Raw genomic sequence first — 19639 nt, 5'->3', positions numbered from 1 at the left:
AGCGACGTTGAAAAAGGTTACCTCCGCCGCCTCGCCCTCCGTGTTAAATGATCGCAAGACGGCGGCGGCGGCGCTCCCTGTAGTTGTGGCCGAGCGGTTAAGGCGATGGACTAGAAAGCCATTGGGCTCTCCCCGCGCCGGGTCGAATCCTGCCGACTACGGCGTCCTTCTCGTGTCGCCGTGCGCCTGCCCAGAAAAAGGCGGAGTGCCGTTTCTCTCTTCCTGCTTCTTGTACAAACGCTAAATCGCTTGGACCTGCTGCCTTGGAAGTCATGTCTTCAGCGTCCCCCAGCGACATTTCACACTTGGAAGCAGACAACCACGCTTTTGGCATTGGCATGCCTTGCGCCCTACTTCCAGCCTTTGAAGATCTAATTATTCAAACTGAAAGAACCGACTGAATAGGTGTTTGCAGTGCACCAGGAGGAGCAGTGACCATAGCAGTGGAGGGGTGAGGATGGCGCAGATGGAAACGTTTTCATGCGCTCCTCTGGGAGGAATGAAAATAAAAGGCGAAACCGGAAACAGTAGTAGCCGCAAGAGGAAGTGTCTTCAAGCGCCAAGCAAGCGCTCCTCGTTAGTATAGTGGGGCGTATTCCCGCCCGTCACGTGGGAGACCAGGGATGGATTGCTTGACGGCGAGCCGGGTTGCTTTTCTCCCATCAGATTCCAACCGCTAATGCTAAGGCAGTTTGTGGGAGCTTACGTGCTTCTCCTTTTCCGTCATTTTCGGACGACTATTCCAAAGGGGTAACCTGATGGAATAGGGGCCTGAAGACACGAGGCATTCTTAAACCAGCACTGGGCTGCACGGCCTTCTGTTGCGATCAGATTATATTCGAGTGAAAAAGCCAGAGCAGCCGCTTCCATCCTATGGAGTACGAGCTAAATCAGGAGAGGTATGGGACACGCGCGTGCCTATAGGTGCACGTCTCCTACGTCAGGCTGCTTCACCCATGTGCACCCGACTGGAGAGGGAATGGCGCAAGCTTTTTGTCAGGAGTGGGATTCGAACCCACGCCTCCAGGGGAGATTGTGACCTGAACGCAGCGCCTTAGACCGCTCGGCCATCCTGACGCCAGCCCCCTCCCCCAAAGCGGTCTGATGAGCCACCGCGATCCCACTACGCTCTTCGAGTATCGCACTGTTATTAATACTACAGTGTGACTCCAGCATTAAAATGTTTGGAAAATGTGTCGGCCTTTATAATCCAGTGTAGAGCAGCGTGTGATGATTTGTGCTACAAAACACCAAGCGCTCAAAGTGACGTCTGCGTTTGTCACTGAAACTTTCAACTCTTTCATCACTTATGTAGGAAATACAAAGAGCAGTTAGGTGGAACGCGTAGGATGGCCGTCAGCAGAGTGGCGCAGCGGAAGCGTGCTGGGCCCATAACCCAGAGGTCGATGGATCGAAACCATCCTCTGCTACATGTGTCTTACGCATGGTTCATAAGCATTCCATCGGGTTAGCAAAGTGCATTAAAGTAGTGTGGATCTCCCTTTCCTTAAGTTCTGTTCTGAGTTTCTCTCTCGAAATCGAAGCAGTTATGTTTATATTGATTTCTCGCATTAATCATTATTAACCAGGAACAGCCAGCACAGTCGGTCGCATTAGTAATTATGTCACGTCTCTACTTAGCAGAGCATTCAAAGACCCACTGGAAGCAGGAAAGCACTAAGACACTGCAAAACTGAACTCGGGAAAATCATACTGGGAGCTCTGAGCGATGTCTGCATCCAAGCCATCCAATACGGACTCTGAGACCTTGGAATATCAACACTATGATGCGCTACCTTTTCCCTGGAGCAAAACGATGGAATTAGAAGAATGCTTACCGCAGGATACAACTGTGCCGTTGTTATTTGGAGCACGGTTTTCACTTGCATGAAAACTACAGCAGAACGTAGAAGGATGATCACAGAGGAGTCCACGCGGGCATGCTGAGGAGATTGTAGGTCGTACATTTCAATGATTACTGACATTTGCGCTGCTTGAGGTACAGTAATCAACAAAGAACAGGGTGTGCTACTCTCGAATCCGGTCACCACATGATGAAAAGCCAGGAAGTATACCTTGTCCAATTGATGTCAACAGGGACACGTTAACCCCTTGCTTCCCTGGCGCCCGGCTAGCTCAGTCGGTAGAGCATGAGACTCTTAATCTCAGGGTCGTGGGTTCGAGCCCCACGTTGGGCGGTGCCCGTCTCCTTATTAACAAAGTTTCGTGCTCATCCTTGACCCTCTTACACCTTGATGGTACCGAGCACTAAACTTTAATGCACAGGTGTGATGAAACTGAGATGAAAAGGGCTTATCTATCTCTTTGCCCGAGAGATAAATCAAAGGTTCCGCAGACAATCCGTTGGCTCCGGTCACTCTGACGCAGATAGGAGCTGCAGCCATCATAACTTGTATGAAAACTGATAAGAGCTCCTGTCTATTTACAGTTTCATTTACTCTAGCCTTTCCTTAAACACTGCGTGTACGAAGGCTAAGAAATTGCAGAGCTATTCTAATACAATAACTATTTGGAATCTTTTCGCCATAACAGTTTCACTGTGATTTTGCAGGTAACACGTACGTACGTAACATTTTGAACCGCACTGGAAAAATATGGGAAAGAAATGGCGAAAAGCAACTCTTCAACACGTGGCAATATCTTCCTGAGCGGAGTCCTGTTCTCGAAGCTCGACACTCTGCAAGAGTCACTTCTCCCAACTTGCGCCCGCAGGTTTCCGTAGTGTGCCTGCAAAGAGCCATCCGTTTGAGACAGGCGCACGTTCCGATTTCATTGAACTAAGCTAGATGCACAATTTCGAATGCAGCCTTCATCACAAACGACAGTTCATTTCTCGAAAGCTTGTCATGTAAAAAAAGGAAACAAAGAACGAAAACATACAGCTGACAATCTTCTGAAGCTGCAGATTTAGCTTTTGAGAAATGGACATTTTATGTATGCAGATGCTTTTCAAGCGCTGGTTTTAGAACGTCGCTGTGCTTCCAGCATCATTCTCAGCCTTCTAAACTGCCTATCGAGGTGCCGATCACTTTGTAAAGCGCTTGAGAGGCCGGAGCTGCTCAAACTGCTCTTGCCGTTTCCTTCAATCAAAAGCACTATTTTTTTCGTTGTATGGAAAGCTTTTCAAGTCTTGCATCGACACGCACCTTTCCTGAAATGTCCAAAGGGTGAATGTTTCGCAAAGAAATCCAGTCTACCTTTAGGGGGCATGATGTTGAAATCGGAACAAGCCCTGGGTGGGCTTGAACCAGCAGCCGTTCAGTTAACAGCTGCACAGAAACGCCCCCCGCTTGCTTTGTATCATTCGCAAGTTTCTGGTTAAAGAGTAAAAAAGGCTGGAATTCTTTTCCAGAAGCAGCCGGCAGGATTTCTTCTGCACCCACCCAGAAAAGCCAAGAATTGTATTTCATCTGTCGCAAGCTGTATATTCCAGAAAGAGAATGAATACTTGCATTAAACTGAATCAAGCCGACAGACACGCACCTGAAGTGGAAATCTAATAAGTAAATTGATTCTTAAAATGTAGAGAGCTTTGAAAAAAATATATTGGTGCTTTTAGATAATATATTTCAAGGATGTAATTGCTGTGCTACAGTACGTGCAGAACTTTAGAATACAGTGCGTCAACAAAGTACACTGTTTGGGTAACTTTAGAAGACAATGTACCAAAACAATATATGCTGTCTGGGTCGTTAGAATTAGCCGAAAGTAACTGATAAACTTTGAATAACAAATCTAGTGCTTCTTCTCTCGTTCTATGTTGTAATCTGTTTTGTCTTAGGGAAAGGGGAAGCTTTTGAAGGGACAAAGCACTGAGCTTTTTTACAGCGCAACGTCTTATAAAAACCCTGTACTGCTTGTAACAAATTGAGTCTCCGGTTGCACTTTGCGAAGTGGCAACAGGGCTCCCAATATTGCAATATTGAAATAAAGACCTTACTCAGGTGAGAACTCTCTCTTGTGGCTTCCTTGATAGTTAAATTTCCACGACACACCGCCGTTGTTTTTCTCCATCGGAAGTTTGTCGTTAAGGAAAAACATCGCTGTCATTTTCTTGCCAGCCGGCGGCATTTCTTGTGCAGCGATGAGCCAGATTTGTATTTCGGATTTCGGAAGTTGTGTGAATTTCTTGAAGCTGAAAGTCAACTCGCTCCAGAAAAGAAATGTGCAGTCGCATGAAAGCCGTGCCTGCTTATTAAACCGCAGGACCTGAGCTTGCGTTCTGTTTCTCATCGCGTTCGCAAAGGCGATTCCTGCCTCTAACACTGCTATGTCTGCGATTCAAAGTGCCGTGTGGAGCAGCTTCGAAAGTCTCGTTCACGCTCCTCCGATGTTGCTTTCTCTCTGCCTAACGAAGTTCCATTTTGGTGTCGGAGCGGGGAGACCTAATCATTCCAGCTTTAAGCCACCCTTCAATCTTCTGAGGGGTGTCTGAGTGCTAGCATGTCATTTGCCTTTTTTTTTTTTGAAACGGAGAGCGACGTTGAAAAAGGTTACCTCCGCCGCCTCGCCCTCCGTGTTAAATGATCGCAAGACGGCGGCGGCGGCGCTCCCTGTAGTTGTGGCCGAGCGGTTAAGGCGATGGACTAGAAAGCCATTGGGCTCTCCCCGCGCCGGGTCGAATCCTGCCGACTACGGCGTCCTTCTCGTGTCGCCGTGCGCCTGCCCAGAAAAAGGCGGAGTGCCGTTTCTCTCTTCCTGCTTCTTGTACAAACGCTAAATCGCTTGGACCTGCTGCCTTGGAAGTCATGTCTTCAGCGTCCCCCAGCGACATTTCACACTTGGAAGCAGACAACCACGCTTTTGGCATTGGCATGCCTTGCGCCCTACTTCCAGCCTTTGAAGATCTAATTATTCAAACTGAAAGAACCGACTGAATAGGTGTTTGCAGTGCACCAGGAGGAGCAGTGACCATAGCAGTGGAGGGGTGAGGATGGCGCAGATGGAAACGTTTTCATGCGCTCCTCTGGGAGGAATGAAAATAAAAGGCGAAACCGGAAACAGTAGTAGCCGCAAGAGGAAGTGTCTTCAAGCGCCAAGCAAGCGCTCCTCGTTAGTATAGTGGTGCGTATTCCCGCCCGTCACGTGGGAGACCAGGGATGGATTGCTTGACGGCGAGCCGGGTTGCTTTTCTCCCATCAGATTCCAACCGCTAATGCTAACGCAGTTTGTGGGAGCTTACGTGCTTCTCCTTTTCCGTCATTTTCGGACGACTATTCCAAAGGGGTAACCTGATGGAATAGGGGCCTGAAGACACGAGGCATTCTTAAACCAGCACTGGGCTGCACGGCCTTCTGTTGCGATCAGATTATATTCGAGTGAAAAAGCCAGAGCAGCCGCTTCCATCCTATGGAGTACGAGCTAAATCAGGAGAGGTATGGGACACGCGCGTGCCTATAGGTGCACGTCTCCTACGTCAGGCTGCTTCACCCATGTGCACCCGACTGGAGAGGGAATGGCGCAAGCTTTTTGTCAGGAGTGGGATTCGAACCCACGCCTCCAGGGGAGACTGTGACCTGAACGCAGCGCCTTAGACCGCTCGGCCATCCTGACGCCCGCCCCCTCCCCCAAAGCGGTCTGATGAGCCACCGCGATCCCACTACGCTCTTCGAGTATCGCACTGTTATTAATACTACAGTGTGACTCCAGCATTAAAATGTTTGGAAAATGTGTCGGCCTTTATAATCCAGTGTAGAGCAGCGTGTGATGATTTGTGCTACAAAACACCAAGCGCTCAAAGTGACGTCTGCGTTTGTCACTGAAACTTTCAACTCTTTCATCACTTATGTAGGAAATACAAAGAGCAGTTAGGTGGAACGCGTAGGATGGCCGTCAGCAGAGTGGCGCAGCGGAAGCGTGCTGGGCCCATAACCCAGAGGTCGATGGATCGAAACCATCCTCTGCTACATGTGTCTTACGCATGGTTCATAAGCATTCCATCGGGTTAGCAAAGTGCATTAAAGTAGTGTGGATCTCCCTTTCCTTAAGTTCTGTTCTGAGTTTCTCTCTCGAAATCGGAGCAGTTATGTTTATATTGATTTCTCGCATTAATCATTATTAACCAGGAACAGCCAGCACAGTCGGTCGCATTAGTAATTATGTCACGTCTCTACTTAGCAGAGCATTCAAAGACCCACTGGAAGCAGGAAAGCACTAAGACACTGCAAAACTGAACTCGGGAAAATCATACTGGGAGCTCTGAGCGATGTCTGCATCCAAGCCATCCAATACGGACTCTGAGACCTTGGAATATCAACACTATGATGCGCTACCTTTTCCCTGGAGCAAAACGATGGAATTAGAAGAATGCTTACCGCAGGATACAACTGTGCCGTTGTTATTTGGAGCACGGTTTTCACTTGCATGAAAACTACAGCAGAACGTAGAAGGATGATCACAGAGGAGTCCACGCGGGCATGCTGAGGAGATTGTAGGTCGTACATTTCAATGATTACTGACATTTGCGCTGCTTGAGGTACAGTAATCAACAAAGAACAGGGTGTGCTACTCTCGAATCCGGTCACCACATGATGAAAAGCCAGGAAGTATACCTTGTCCAATTGATGTCAACAGGGACACGTTAACCCCTTGCTTCCCTGGCGCCCGGCTAGCTCAGTCGGTAGAGCATGAGACTCTTAACCTCAGGGTCGTGGGTTCGAGCCCCACGTTGGGCGGTGCCCGTCTCCTTATTAACAAAGTTTCGTGCTCATCCTTGACCCTCTTACACCTTGATGGTACCGAGCACTAAACTTTAATGCACAGGTGTGATGAAACTGAGATGAAAAGGGCTTATCTATCTCTTTGCCCGAGAGATAAATCAAAGGTTCCGCAGACAATCCGTTGGCTCCGGTCACTCTGACGCAGATAGGAGCTGCAGCCATCATAACTTGTATGAAAACTGATAAGAGCTCCTGTCTATTTACAGTTTCATTTACTCTAGCCTTTCCTTAAACACTGCGTGTACGAAGGCTAAGAAATTGCAGAGCTATTCTAATACAATAACTATTTGGAATCTTTTCGCCATAACAGTTTCACTGTGATTTTGCAGGTAACACGTACGTACGTAACATTTTGAACCGCACTGGAAAAATATGGGAAAGAAATGGCGAAAAGCAACTCTTCAACACGTGGCAATATCTTCCTGAGCGGAGTCCTGTTCTCGAAGCTCGACACTCTGCAAGAGTCACTTCTCCCAACTTGCGCCCGCAGGTTTCCGTAGTGTGCCTGCAAAGAGCCATCCGTTTGAGACAGGCGCACGTTCCGATTTCATTGAACTAAGCTAGATGCACAATTTCGAATGCAGCCTTCATCACAAACGACAGTTCATTTCTCGAAAGCTTGTCATGTAAAAAAAGGAAACAAAGAACGAAAACATACAGCTGACAATCTTCTGAAGCTGCAGATTTAGCTTTTGAGAAATGGACATTTTATGTATGCAGATGCTTTTCAAGCGCTGGTTTTAGAACGTCGCTGTGCTTCCAGCATCATTCTCAGCCTTCTAAACTGCCTATTGAGGTGCCGATCACTTTGTAAAGCGCTTGAGAGGCCGGAGCTGCTCAAACTGCTCTTGCCGTTTCCTTCAATCAAAAGCACTATTTTTTTCGTTGTATGGAAAGCTTTTCAAGTCTTGCATCGACACGCACCTTTCCTGAAATGTCCAAAGGGTGAATGTTTCGCAAAGAAATCCAGTCTACCTTTAGGGGGCATGATGTTGAAATCGGAACAAGCCCTGGGTGGGCTTGAACCAGCAGCCGTTCAGTTAACAGCTGCACAGAAACGCCCCCCGCTTGCTTTGTATCATTCGCAAGTTTCTGGTTAAAGAGTAAAAAAGGCTGGAATTCTTTTCCAGAAGCAGCCGGCAGGATTTCTTCTGCACCCACCCAGAAAAGCCAAGAATTGTATTTCATCTGTCGCAAGCTGTATATTCCAGAAAGAGAATGAATACTTGCATTAAACTGAATCAAGCCGACAGACACGCACCTGAAGTGGAAATCTAATAAGTAAATTGATTCTTAAAATGTAGAGAGCTTTGAAAAAAATATATTGGTGCTTTTAGATAATATATTTCAAGGATGTAATTGCTGTGCTACAGTACGTGCAGAACTTTAGAATACAGTGCGTCAACAAAGTACACTGTTTGGGTAACTTTAGAAGACAATGTACCAAAACAATATATGCTGTCTGGGTCGTTAGAATTAGCCGAAAGTAACTGATAAGCTTTGAATAACAAATCTAGTGCTTCTTCTCTCGTTCTATGTTGTAATCTGTTTTGTCTTAGGGAAAGGGGAAGCTTTTGAAGGGACAAAGCACTGAGCTTTTTTACAGCGCAACGTCTTATAAAAACCCTGTACTGCTTGTAACAAATTGAGTCTCCGGTTGCACTTTGCGAAGTGGCAACAGGGCTCCCAATATTGCAATATTGAAATAAAGACCTTACTCAGGTGAGAACTCTCTCTTGTGGCTTCCTTGATAGTTAAATTTCCACGACAGAATTGGCACCCCAGATGGGACACTAACCTGAGCGCGGACGGCTGCTGAAACTCCATCCGGAGCCGGACAATTTTAGCAAATTGGACGAACCTCGGAGGATAAACTGTTTGTCCTTCCTGAGACGCGTCTGGAGAATTCACGGCTGTCTGACGTCAGTAAGTGATCCTTTTAACGAACTTTTGTTTTAAGACGATTTATAAGAATTTTTTCTGTGGTCTTATAGCAGAGAAAGAGCAGGCCGGTGAGGGTGTTCTCACGCGGGTTTGATGAGTCCGGGACTCATAAAGAACTTATCTTAACACAGACGTGTGGTTTTTGCTCTGCGGAGTAGTTAATGTGATAAGGTTCTAAAGTAAGGCACCGATCGGTAAAAATGGGAAATGAAAATTCGAAGACGGAAACAGGACCGAGCGGTCCAGCGAAGTACATGTACAGGGAATTTGGAGAAAGGGGAATAAAGTGTCTTCCATCGTGGAGTAAGTTAGGTTTTCCAGAAAATGGTAGTTTTAGTACCAGGCAGATACAACAACTAGAAGAACAGTTAAAGTTAAAGAAATGTAATGCATCTTGTTATGTATGTGCTTTAATGCCTCATTCTACAGCCTCACCCATTTCTCTCCTGGTTAGAATCACTGTTTGGGCCAGGGGGAATGTTTTTCTTTAAGTTACTAACACCGATTATAGGGGCTGTGATACTTGTCTTCCTGTTTTTATGTTGCTATATGACATGTATTATTCCAATGCTTTTCAAATATGGTAATGAATATGTTTGCGCATCAGTATGTTCTGATAAGAACGCAAGAATCCGAAGTATGGGAGCCTCCTGGGAGTCCATATGAAGAATCTAACTTTTAATCATTTTCAAGAATAAAAAGGAGGGAATTGAAGTGGAAATCTAATAAGTAAATTGATTCTTAAAATGTAGAGAGCTTTGAAAAAAATATATTGGTGCTTTTAGATAATATATTTCAAGGATGTAATTGCTGTGCTACAGTACGTGCAGAATTTTAGAAAACAGTGCGTCAACAAAGTACACTGTTTGGGTTACTTTAGAAGACAATGTACCAAAACAATATATGCTGTCTGGTTCGTTAGAATTAGCCGAAAGTAACTGATAAGCTTTGAATAACAAATCTAGTGCTTCTTCTCTCGCTCTATGATGTAATCTGTTTTGTCTTAGGGAAAGGGGAAGTTTTTGAAGGGACAAAGCACTGAGCTTTTTTACAGCGCAACGTCTTATAAAAACCCTGTACTGCTTGTGACAAATTGAGTCTCTGGTTGCACTTTGCGAAGTGGCAACAGGGCTCCCAATATTGCAATATTGAAATAAAGACCTTACTCAGGTGAGAACTCTCTCTTGTGGCTTCCTTGATAGTTAAATTTCCACGACACACCGCCGTTGTTTTTCTCCATGGGAAGTTTGTCGTTAAGGAAAAACATCGCTGTCATTTTCTTGCCAGCCGGCGGCATTTCTTGTGCAGCGATGAGCCAGATTTGTATTTCGGATTTCGGAAGTTGTGTGAATTTCTTGAAGCTGAAAGTCAACTCGCTCCAGAAAAGAAATGTGCAGTCGCATGAAAGCCGTGCCTGCTTATTAAACCGCAGGACCTGAGCTTGCGTTCTGTTTCTCATCGCGTTCGCAAAGGCGATTCCTGCCTCTAACACTGCTATGTCTGCGATTCAAAGTGCCGTGTGGAGCAGCTTCGAAAGTCTCGTTCACGCTCCTCCGATGTTGCTTTCTCTCTGCCTAACGAAGTTCCATTTTGGTGTCGGAGCGGGGAGACCTAATCATTCCAGCTTTAAGCCACCCTTCAATCTTCTGAGGGGTGTCTGAGTGCTAGCATGTCATTTGCCTTTTTTTTTTTTGAAACGGAGAGCGACGTTGAAAAAGGTTACCTCCGCCGCCTCGCCCTCCGTGTTAAATGATCGCAAGACGGCGGCGGCGGCGCTCCCTGTAGTTGTGGCCGAGCGGTTAAGGCGATGGACTAGAAAGCCATTGGGCTCTCCCCGCGCCGGGTCGAATCCTGCCGACTACGGCGTCCTTCTCGTGTCGCCGTGCGCCTGCCCAGAAAAAGGCGGAGTGCCGTTTCTCTCTTCCTGCTTCTTGTACAAACGCTAAATCGCTTGGACCTGCTGCCTTGGAAGTCATGTCTTCAGCGTCCCCCAGCGACATTTCACACTTGGAAGCAGACAACCACGCTTTTGGCATTGGCATGCCTTGCGCCCTACTTCCAGCCTTTGAAGATCTAATTATTCAAACTGAAAGAACCGACTGAATAGGTGTTTACAGTGCACCAGGAGGAGCAGTGACCATAGCAGTGGAGGGGTGAGGATGGCGCAGATGGAAACGTTTTCATGCGCTCCTCTGGGAGGAATGAAAATAAAAGGCGAAACCGGAAACAGTAGTAGCCGCAAGAGGAAGTGTCTTCAAGCGCCAAGCAAGCGCTCCTCGTTAGTATAGTGGTGCGTATTCCCGCCCGTCACGTGGGAGACCAGGGATGGATTGCTTGACGGCGAGCCGGGTTGCTTTTCTCCCATCAGATTCCAACCGCTAATGCTAACGCAGTTTGTGGGAGCTTACGTGCTTCTCCTTTTCCGTCATTTTCGGACGACTATTCCAAAGGGGTAACCTGATGGAATAGGGGCCTGAAGACACGAGGCATTCTTAAACCAGCACTGGGCTGCACGGCCTTCTGTTGCGATCAGATTATATTCGAGTGAAAAAGCCAGAGCAGCCGCTTCCATCCTATGGAGTACGAGCTAAATCAGGAGAGGTATGGGACACGCGCGTGCCTATAGGTGCACGTCTCCTACGTCAGGCTGCTTCACCCATGTGCACCCGACTGGAGAGGGAATGGCGCAAGCTTTTTGTCAGGAGTGGGATTCGAACCCACGCCTCCAGGGGAGACTGTGACCTGAACGCAGCGCCTTAGACCGCTCGGCCATCCTGACGCCAGCCCCCTCCCCCAAAGCGGTCTGATGAGCCACCGCGATCCCACTACGCTCTTCGAGTATCGCACTGTTATTAATACTACAGTGTGACTCCAGCATTAAAATGTTTGGAAAATGTGTCGGCCTTTATAATCCAGTGTAGAGCAGCGTGTGATGATTTGTGCTACAAAACACCAAGCGCTCAAAGTGACGTCTGCGTTTGTCACTGAAACTTTCAACTCTTTCATCACTTATGTAGGAAATACAAAGAGCAGTTAGGTGGAACGCATAGGATGGCCGTCAGCAGAGTGGCGCAGCGGAAGCGTGCTGGGCCCATAACCCAGAGGTCGATGGATCGAAACCATCCTCTGCTACATGTGTCTTACGCATGGTTCATAAGCATTCCATCGGGTTAGCAAAGTGCATTAAAGTAGTGTGGATCTCCCTTTCCTTAAGTTCTGTTCTGAGTTTCTCTCTCGAAATCGAAGCAGTTATGTTTATATTGATTTCTCGCATTAATCATTATTAACCAGGAACAGCCAGCACAGTCGGTCGCATTAGTAATTATGTCACGTCTCTACTTAGCAGAGCATTCAAAGACCCACTGGAAGCAGGAAAGCACTAAGACACTGCAAAACTGAACTCGGGAAAATCATACTGGGAGCTCTGAGCGATGTCTGCATCCAAGCCATCCAATACGGACTCTGAGACCTTGGAATATCAACACTATGATGCGCTACCTTTTCCCTGGAGCAAAACGATGGAATTAGAAGAATGCTTACCGCAGGATACAACTGTGCCGTTGTTATTTGGAGCACGGTTTTCACTTGCATGAAAACTACAGCAGAACGTAGAAGGATGATCACAGAGGAGTCCACGCGGGCATGCTGAGGAGATTGTAGGTCGTACATTTCAATGATTACTGACATTTGCGCTGCTTGAGGTACAGTAATCAACAAAGAACAGGGTGTGCTACTCTCGAATCCGGTCACCACATGATGAAAAGCCAGGAAGTATACCTTGTCCAATTGACGTCAACAGGGACACGTTAACCCCTTGCTTCCCTGGCGCCCGGCTAGCTCAGTCGGTAGAGCATGAGACTCTTAATCTCAGGGTCGTGGGTTCGAGCCCCACGTTGGGCGGTGCCCGTCTCCTTATTAACAAAGTTTCGTGCTCATCCTTGACCCTCTTACACCTTGATGGTACCGAGCACTAAACTTTAATGCACAGGTGTGATGAAACTGAGATGAAAAGGGCTTATCTATCTCTTTGCCCGAGAGATAAATCAAAGGTTCCGCAGACAATCCGTTGGCTCCGGTCACTCTGACGCAGATAGGAGCTGCAGCCATCATAACTTGTATGAAAACTGATAAGAGCTCCTGTCTATTTACAGTTTCATTTACTCTAGCCTTTCCTTAAACACTGCGTGTACGAAGGCTAAGAAATTGCAGAGCTATTCTAATACAATAACTATTTGGAATCTTTTCGCCATAACAGTTTCACTGCGATTTTGCAGGTAACACGTACGTACGTAACATTTTGAACCGCACTGGAAAAATATGGGAAAGAAATGGCGAAAAGCAACTCTTCAACACGTGGCAATATCTTCCTGAGCGGAGTCCTGTTCTCGAAGCTCGACACTCTGCAAGAGTCACTTCTCCCAACTTGGGCCCGCAGGTTTCCGTAGTGTGCCTGCAAAGAGCCATCCGTTTGAGACAGGCGCACGTTCCGATTTCATTGAACTAAGCTAGATGCACAATTTCGAATGCAGCCTTCATCACAAACGACAGTTCATTTCTCGAAAGCTTGTCATGTAAAAAAAGGAAACAAAGAACGAAAACATACAGCTGACAATCTTCTGAAGCTGCAGATTTAGCTTTTGAGAAATGGACATTTTATGTATGCAGATGCTTTTCAAGCGCTGGTTTTAGAACGTCGCTGTGCTTCCAGCATCATTCTCAGCCTTCTAAACTGCCTATCGAGGTGCCGATCACTTTGTAAAGCGCTTGAGAGGCCGGAGCTGCTCAAACTGCTCTTGCCGTTTCCTTCAATCAAAAGCACTATTTTTTTCGTTGTATGGAAAGCTTTTCAAGTCTTGCATCGACACGCACCTTTCCTGAAATGTCCAAAGGGTGAATGTTTCGCAAAGAAATCCAGTCTACCTTTAGGGGGCATGATGTTGAAATCGGAACAAGCCCTGGGTGGGCTTGAACCAGCAGCCGTTCAGTTAACAGCTGCACAGAAACGCCCCCCGCTTGCTTTGTATCATTCGCAAGTTTCTGGTTAAAGAGTAAAAAAGGCTGGAATTCTTTTCCAGAAGCAGCCGGCAGGATTTCTTCTGCACCCACCCAGAAAAGCCAAGAATTGTATTTCATCTGTCGCAAGCTGTATATTCCAGAAAGAGAATGAATACTTGCATTAAACTGAATCAAGCCGACAGACACGCACCTGAAGTGGAAATCTAATAAGTAAATTGATTCTTAAAATGTAGAGAGCTTTGAAAAAAATATATTGGTGCTTTTAGATAATATATTTCAAGGATGTAATTGCTGTGCTACAGTACGTGCAGAACTTTAGAATACAGTGCGTCAACAAAGTACACTGTTTGGGTAACTTTAGAAGACAATGTACCAAAACAATATATGCTGTCTGGGTCGTTAGAATTAGCCGAAAGTAACTGATAAGCTTTGAATAACAAATCTAGTGCTTCTTCTCTCGTTCTATGTTGTAATCTGTTTTGTCTTAGGGAAAGGGGAAGCTTTTGAAGGGACAAAGCACTGAGCTTTTTTACAGCGCAACGTCTTATAAAAACCCTGTACTGCTTGTAACAAATTGAGTCTCCGGTTGCACTTTGCGAAGTGGCAACAGGGCTCCCAATATTGCAATATTGAAATAAAGACCTTACTCAGGTGAGAACTCTCTCTTGTGGCTTCCTTGATAGTTAAATTTCCACGACAGAATTGGCACCCCAGATGGGACACTAACCTGAGCGCGGACGGCTGCTGAAACTCCATCCGGAGCCGGACAATTTTAGCAAATTGGACGAACCTCGGAGGATAAACTGTTTGTCCTTCCTGAGACGCGTCTGGAGAATTCACGGCTGTCTGACGTCAGTAAGTGATCCTTTTAACGAACTTTTGTTTTAAGACGATTTATAAGAATTTTTTCTGTGGTCTTATAGCAGAGAAAGAGCAGGCCGGTGAGGGTGTTCTCACGCGGGTTTGATGAGTCCGGGACTCATAAAGAACTTATCTTAACACAGACGTGTGGTTTTTGCTCTGCGGAGTAGTTAATGTGATAAGGTTCTAAAGTAAGGCACCGATCGGTAAAAATGGGAAATGAAAATTCGAAGACGGAAACAGGACCGAGCGGTCCAGCGAAGTACATGTACAGGGAATTTGGAGAAAGGGGAATAAAGTGTCTTCCATCGTGGAGTAAGTTAGGTTTTCCAGAAAATGGTAGTTTTAGTACCAGGCAGATACAACAACTAGAAGAACAGTTAAAGTTAAAGAAATGTAATGCATCTTGTTATGTATGTGCTTTAATGCCTCATTCTACAGCCTCACCCATTTCTCTCCTGGTTAGAATCACTGTTTGGGCCAGGGGAAATGTTTTTCTTTAAGTTACTAACACCGATTATAGGGGCTGTGATACTTGTCTTCCTGTTTTTATGTTGCTATATGACATGTATTATTCCAATGCTTTTCAAATATGGTAATGAATATGTTTGCGCATCAGTATGTTCTGATAAGAACGCAAGAATCCGAAGTATGGGAGCCTCCTGGGAGTCCATATGAAGAATCTAACTTTTAATCATTTTCAAGAATAAAAAGGAGGGAATTGAAGTGGAAATCTAATAAGTAAATTGATTCTTAAAATGTAGAGAGCTTTGAAAAAAATATATTGGTGCTTTTAGATAATATATTTCAAGGATGTAATTGCTGTGCTACAGTACGTGCAGAATTTTAGAAAACAGTGCGTCAACAAAGTACACTGTTTGGGTTACTTTAGAAGACAATGTACCAAAACAATATATGCTGTCTGGTTCGTTAGAATTAGCCGAAAGTAACTGATAAGCTTTGAATAACAAATCTAGTGCTTCTTCTCTCGCTCTATGATGTAATCTGTTTTGTCTTAGGGAAAGGGGAAGTTTTTGAAGGGACAAAGCACTGAGCTTTTTTACAGCGCAACGTCTTATAAAAACCCTGTACTGCTTGTGACAAATTGAGTCTCTGGTTGCACTTTGCGAAGTGGCAACAGGGCTCCCAATATTGCAATATTGAAATAAAGACCTTACTCAGGTGAGAACTCTCTCTTGTGGCTTCCTTGATAGTTAAATTTCCACGACACACCGCCGTTGTTTTTCTCCATCGGAAGTTTGTCGTTAAGGAAAAACATCGCTGTCATTTTCTTGCCAGCCGGCGGCATTTCTTGTGCAGCGATGAGCCAGATTTGTATTTCGGATTTCGGAAGTTGTGTGAATTTCTTGAAGCTGAAAGTCAACTCGCTCCAGAAAAGAAATGTGCAGTCGCATGAAAGCCGTGCCTGCTTATTAAACCGCAGGACCTGAGCTTGCGTTCTGTTTCTCATCGCGTTCGCAAAGGCGATTCCTGCCTCTAACACTGCTATGTCTGCGATTCAAAGTGCCGTGTGGAGCAGCTTCGAAAGCCTTGTTCACGCTCCTCCGATGTTGCTTTCTCTGTGCCTAACGAAGTTCCATTTTGGTGTCGGAGCGGGGAGACCTAATCATTCCAGCTTTAAGCCACCCTTCAATCTTCTGAGGGGTGTCTGAGTGCTAGCATGTCATTTGCCTTTTTTTTTTTTGAAACGGAGAGCGACGTTGAAAAAGGTTACCTCCGCCGCCTCGCCCTCCGTGTTAAATGATCGCAAGACGGCGGCGGCGGCGCTCCCTGTAGTTGTGGCCGAGCGGTTAAGGCGATGGACTAGAAAGCCATTGGGCTCTCCCCGCGCCGGGTCGAATCCTGCCGACTACGGCGTCCTTCTCGTGTCGCCGTGCGCCTGCCCAGAAAAAGGCGGAGTGCCGTTTCTCTCTTCCTGCTTCTTGTACAAACGCTAAATCGCTTGGACCTGCTGCCTTGGAAGTCATGTCTTCAGCGTCCCCCAGCGACATTTCACACTTGGAAGCAGACAACCACGCTTTTGGCATTGGCATGCCTTGCGCCCTACTTCCAGCCTTTGAAGATCTAATTATTCAAACTGAAAGAACCGACTGAATAGGTGTTTGCAGTGCACCAGGAGGAGCAGTGACCATAGCAGTGGAGGGGTGAGGATGGCGCAGATGGAAACGTTTTCATGCGCTCCTCTGGGAGGAATGAAAATAAAAGGCGAAACCGGAAACAGTAGTAGCCGCAAGAGGAAGTGTCTTCAAGCGCCAAGCAAGCGCTCCTCGTTAGTATAGTGGTGCGTATTCCCGCCCGTCACGTGGGAGACCAGGGATGGATTGCTTGACGGCGAGCCGGGTTGCTTTTCTCCCATCAGATTCCAACCGCTAATGCTAACGCAGTTTGTGGGAGCTTACGTGCTTCTCCTTTTCCGTCATTTTCGGACGACTATTCCAAAGGGGTAACCTGATGGAATAGGGGCCTGAAGACACGAGGCATTCTTAAACCAGCACTGGGCTGCACGGCCTTCTGTTGCGATCAGATTATATTCGAGTGAAAAAGCCAGAGCAGCCGCTTCCATCCTATGGAGTACGAGCTAAATCAGGAGAGGTATGGGACACGCGCGTGCCTATAGGTGCACGTCTCCTACGTCAGGCTGCTTCACCCATGTGCACCCGACTGGAGAGGGAATGGAGCAAGCTTTTTGTCAGGAGTGGGATTCGAACCCACGCCTCCAGGGGAGACTGCGACCTGAACGCAGCGCCTTAGACCGCTCGGCCATCCTGACGCCAGCCCCCTCCCCCAAAGCGGTCTGATGAGCCACCGCGATCCCACTACGCTCTTCGAGTATCGCACTGTTATTAATACTACAGTGTGACTCCAGCATTAAAATGTTTGGAAAATGTGTCGGCCTTTATAATCCAGTGTAGAGCAGCGTGTGATGATTTGTGCTACAAAACACCAAGCGCTCAAAGTGACGTCTGCGTTTGTCACTGAAACTTTCAACTCTTTCATCACTTATGTAGGAAATACAAAGAGCAGTTAGGTGGAACGCGTAGGATGGCCGTCAGCAGAGTGGCGCAGCGGAAGCGTGCTGGGCCCATAACCCAGAGGTCGATGGATCGAAACCATCCTCTGCTACATGTGTCTTACGCATGGTTCATAAGCATTCCATCGGGTTAGCAAAGTGCATTAAAGTAGTGTGGATCTCCCTTTCCTTAAGTTCTGTTCTGAGTTTCTCTCTCGTGTGTGTTTGTGCAAGCTTGACACTTGCGGGACTCTTTCATCTTCACCAATACGGAGATGACCAAATGTGTCTTCGGTTGTTCTGAGATCTTTGATAGTTTCTTCGAATGCTTCAAGTGAACCTCGAAATCGAAGCAGTTATGTTTATATTGATTTCTCGCATTAATCATTATTAACCAGGAACAGCCAGCACAGTCGGTCGCATTAGTAATTATGTCACGTCTCTACTTAGCAGAGCATTCAAAGACCCACTGGAAGCAGGAAAGCACTAAGACACTGCAAAACTGAACTCGGGAAAATCATACTGGGAGCTCTGAGCGATGTCTGCATCCAAGCCATCCAATACGGACTCTGAGACCTTGGAATATCAACACTATGATGCGCTACCTTTTCCCTGGAGCAAAACGATGGAATTAGAAGAATGCTTACCGCAGGATACAACTGTGCCGTTGTTATTTGGAGCACGGTTTTCACTTGCATGAAAACTACAGCAGAACGTAGAAGGATGATCACAGAGGAGTCCACGCGGGCATGCTGAGGAGATTGTAGGTCGTACATTTCAATGATTACTGACATTTGCGCTGCTTGAGGTACAGTAATCAACAAAGAACAGGGTGTGCTACTCTCGAATCCGGTCACCACATGATGAAAAGCCAGGAAGTATACCTTGTCCAATTGACGTCAACAGGGACACGTTAACCCCTTGCTTCCCTGGCGCCCGGCTAGCTCAGTCGGTAGAGCATGAGACTCTTAATCTCAGGGTCGTGGGTTCGAGCCCCACGTTGGGCGGTGCCCGTCTCCTTATTAACAAAGTTTCGTGCTCATCCTTGACCCTCTTACACCTTGATGGTACCGAGCACTAAACTTTAATGCACAGGTGTGATGAAACTGAGATGAAAAGGGCTTATCTAGCTCTTTGCCCGAGAGATAAATCAAAGGTTCCGCAGACAATCCGTTGGCTCCGGTCACTCTGACGCAGATAGGAGCTGCAGCCATCATAACTTGTATGAAAACTGATAAGAGCTCCTGTCTATTTACAGTTTCATTTACTCTAGCCTTTCCTTAAACACTGCGTGTACGAAGGCTAAGAAATTGCAGAGCTATTCTAATACAATAACTATTTGGAATCTTTTCGCCATAACAGTTTCACTGTGATTTTGCAGGTAACACGTACGTACGTAACATTTTGAACCGCACTGGAAAAATATGGGAAAGAAATGGCGAAAAGCAACTCTTCAACACGTGGCAATATCTTCCTGAGCGGAGTCCTGTTCTCGAAGCTCGACACTCTGCAAGAGTCACTTCTCCCAACTTGCGCCCGCAGGTTTCCGTAGTGTGCCTGCAAAGAGCCATCCGTTTGAGACAGGCGCACGTTCCGATTTCATTGAACTAAGCTAGATGCACAATTTCGAATGCAGCCTTCATCACAAACGACAGTTCATTTCTCGAAAGCTTGTCATGTAAAAAAAGGAAACAAAGAACGAAAACATACAGCTGACAATCTTCTGAAGCTGCAGATTTAGCTTTTGAGAAATGGACATTTTATGTATGCAGATGCTTTTCAAGCGCTGGTTTTAGAACGTCGCTGTGCTTCCAGCATCATTCTCAGCCTTCTAAACTGCCTATCGAGGTGCCGATCACTTTGTAAAGCGCTTGAGAGGCCGGAGCTGCTCAAACTGCTCTTGCCGTTTCCTTCAATCAAAAGCACTATTTTTTTCGTTGTATGGAAAGCTTTTCAAGTCTTGCATCGACACGCACCTTTCCTGAAATGTCCAAAGGGTGAATGTTTCGCAAAGAAATCCAGTCTACCTTTAGGGGGCATGATGTTG

At 46.4% G+C, this 19639-nt stretch overlaps 8 non-coding genes across 8 annotated transcripts; 4 read left to right on the top strand and 4 right to left on the bottom strand.

Moving 5' to 3' along the window:
- Positions 1 to 994: 994 nt before the first annotated feature.
- Positions 995 to 1077, bottom strand: trnal-cag (transfer RNA leucine (anticodon CAG)). The gene has a single exon. It is a non-coding gene; the product is annotated as a tRNA-Leu (tRNA).
- A 1048-nt stretch (positions 1078 to 2125) lies between these two features.
- Positions 2126 to 2198, top strand: trnak-cuu (transfer RNA lysine (anticodon CUU)). The gene has a single exon. It is a non-coding gene; the product is annotated as a tRNA-Lys (tRNA).
- A 3293-nt stretch (positions 2199 to 5491) lies between these two features.
- On the bottom strand, positions 5492 to 5574 carry trnal-cag (transfer RNA leucine (anticodon CAG)). Its single transcript has one exon. It is a non-coding gene; the product is annotated as a tRNA-Leu (tRNA).
- Positions 5575 to 6622: 1048 nt separating this feature from the next.
- trnak-cuu (transfer RNA lysine (anticodon CUU)) lies at positions 6623 to 6695 on the top strand. The gene has a single exon. It is a non-coding gene; the product is annotated as a tRNA-Lys (tRNA).
- A 4685-nt stretch (positions 6696 to 11380) lies between these two features.
- Positions 11381 to 11463, bottom strand: trnal-cag (transfer RNA leucine (anticodon CAG)). The gene has a single exon. It is a non-coding gene; the product is annotated as a tRNA-Leu (tRNA).
- A 1048-nt stretch (positions 11464 to 12511) lies between these two features.
- trnak-cuu (transfer RNA lysine (anticodon CUU)) lies at positions 12512 to 12584 on the top strand. Its single transcript has one exon. It is a non-coding gene; the product is annotated as a tRNA-Lys (tRNA).
- A 4685-nt stretch (positions 12585 to 17269) lies between these two features.
- On the bottom strand, positions 17270 to 17352 carry trnal-cag (transfer RNA leucine (anticodon CAG)). The gene has a single exon. It is a non-coding gene; the product is annotated as a tRNA-Leu (tRNA).
- Positions 17353 to 18526: 1174 nt separating this feature from the next.
- On the top strand, positions 18527 to 18599 carry trnak-cuu (transfer RNA lysine (anticodon CUU)). Its single transcript has one exon. It is a non-coding gene; the product is annotated as a tRNA-Lys (tRNA).
- Positions 18600 to 19639: the final 1040 nt, after the last annotated feature.

The sequence above is a fragment of the Atractosteus spatula genome, chromosome 25, assembly GCF_055471065.1.
Source record: "Atractosteus spatula isolate fAtrSpa1 chromosome 25, fAtrSpa1.hap1, whole genome shotgun sequence".
Taxonomy (NCBI): domain Eukaryota; kingdom Metazoa; phylum Chordata; class Actinopteri; order Semionotiformes; family Lepisosteidae; genus Atractosteus; species Atractosteus spatula.
This window is presented reverse-complemented; position numbering and strand designations above follow the sequence as displayed.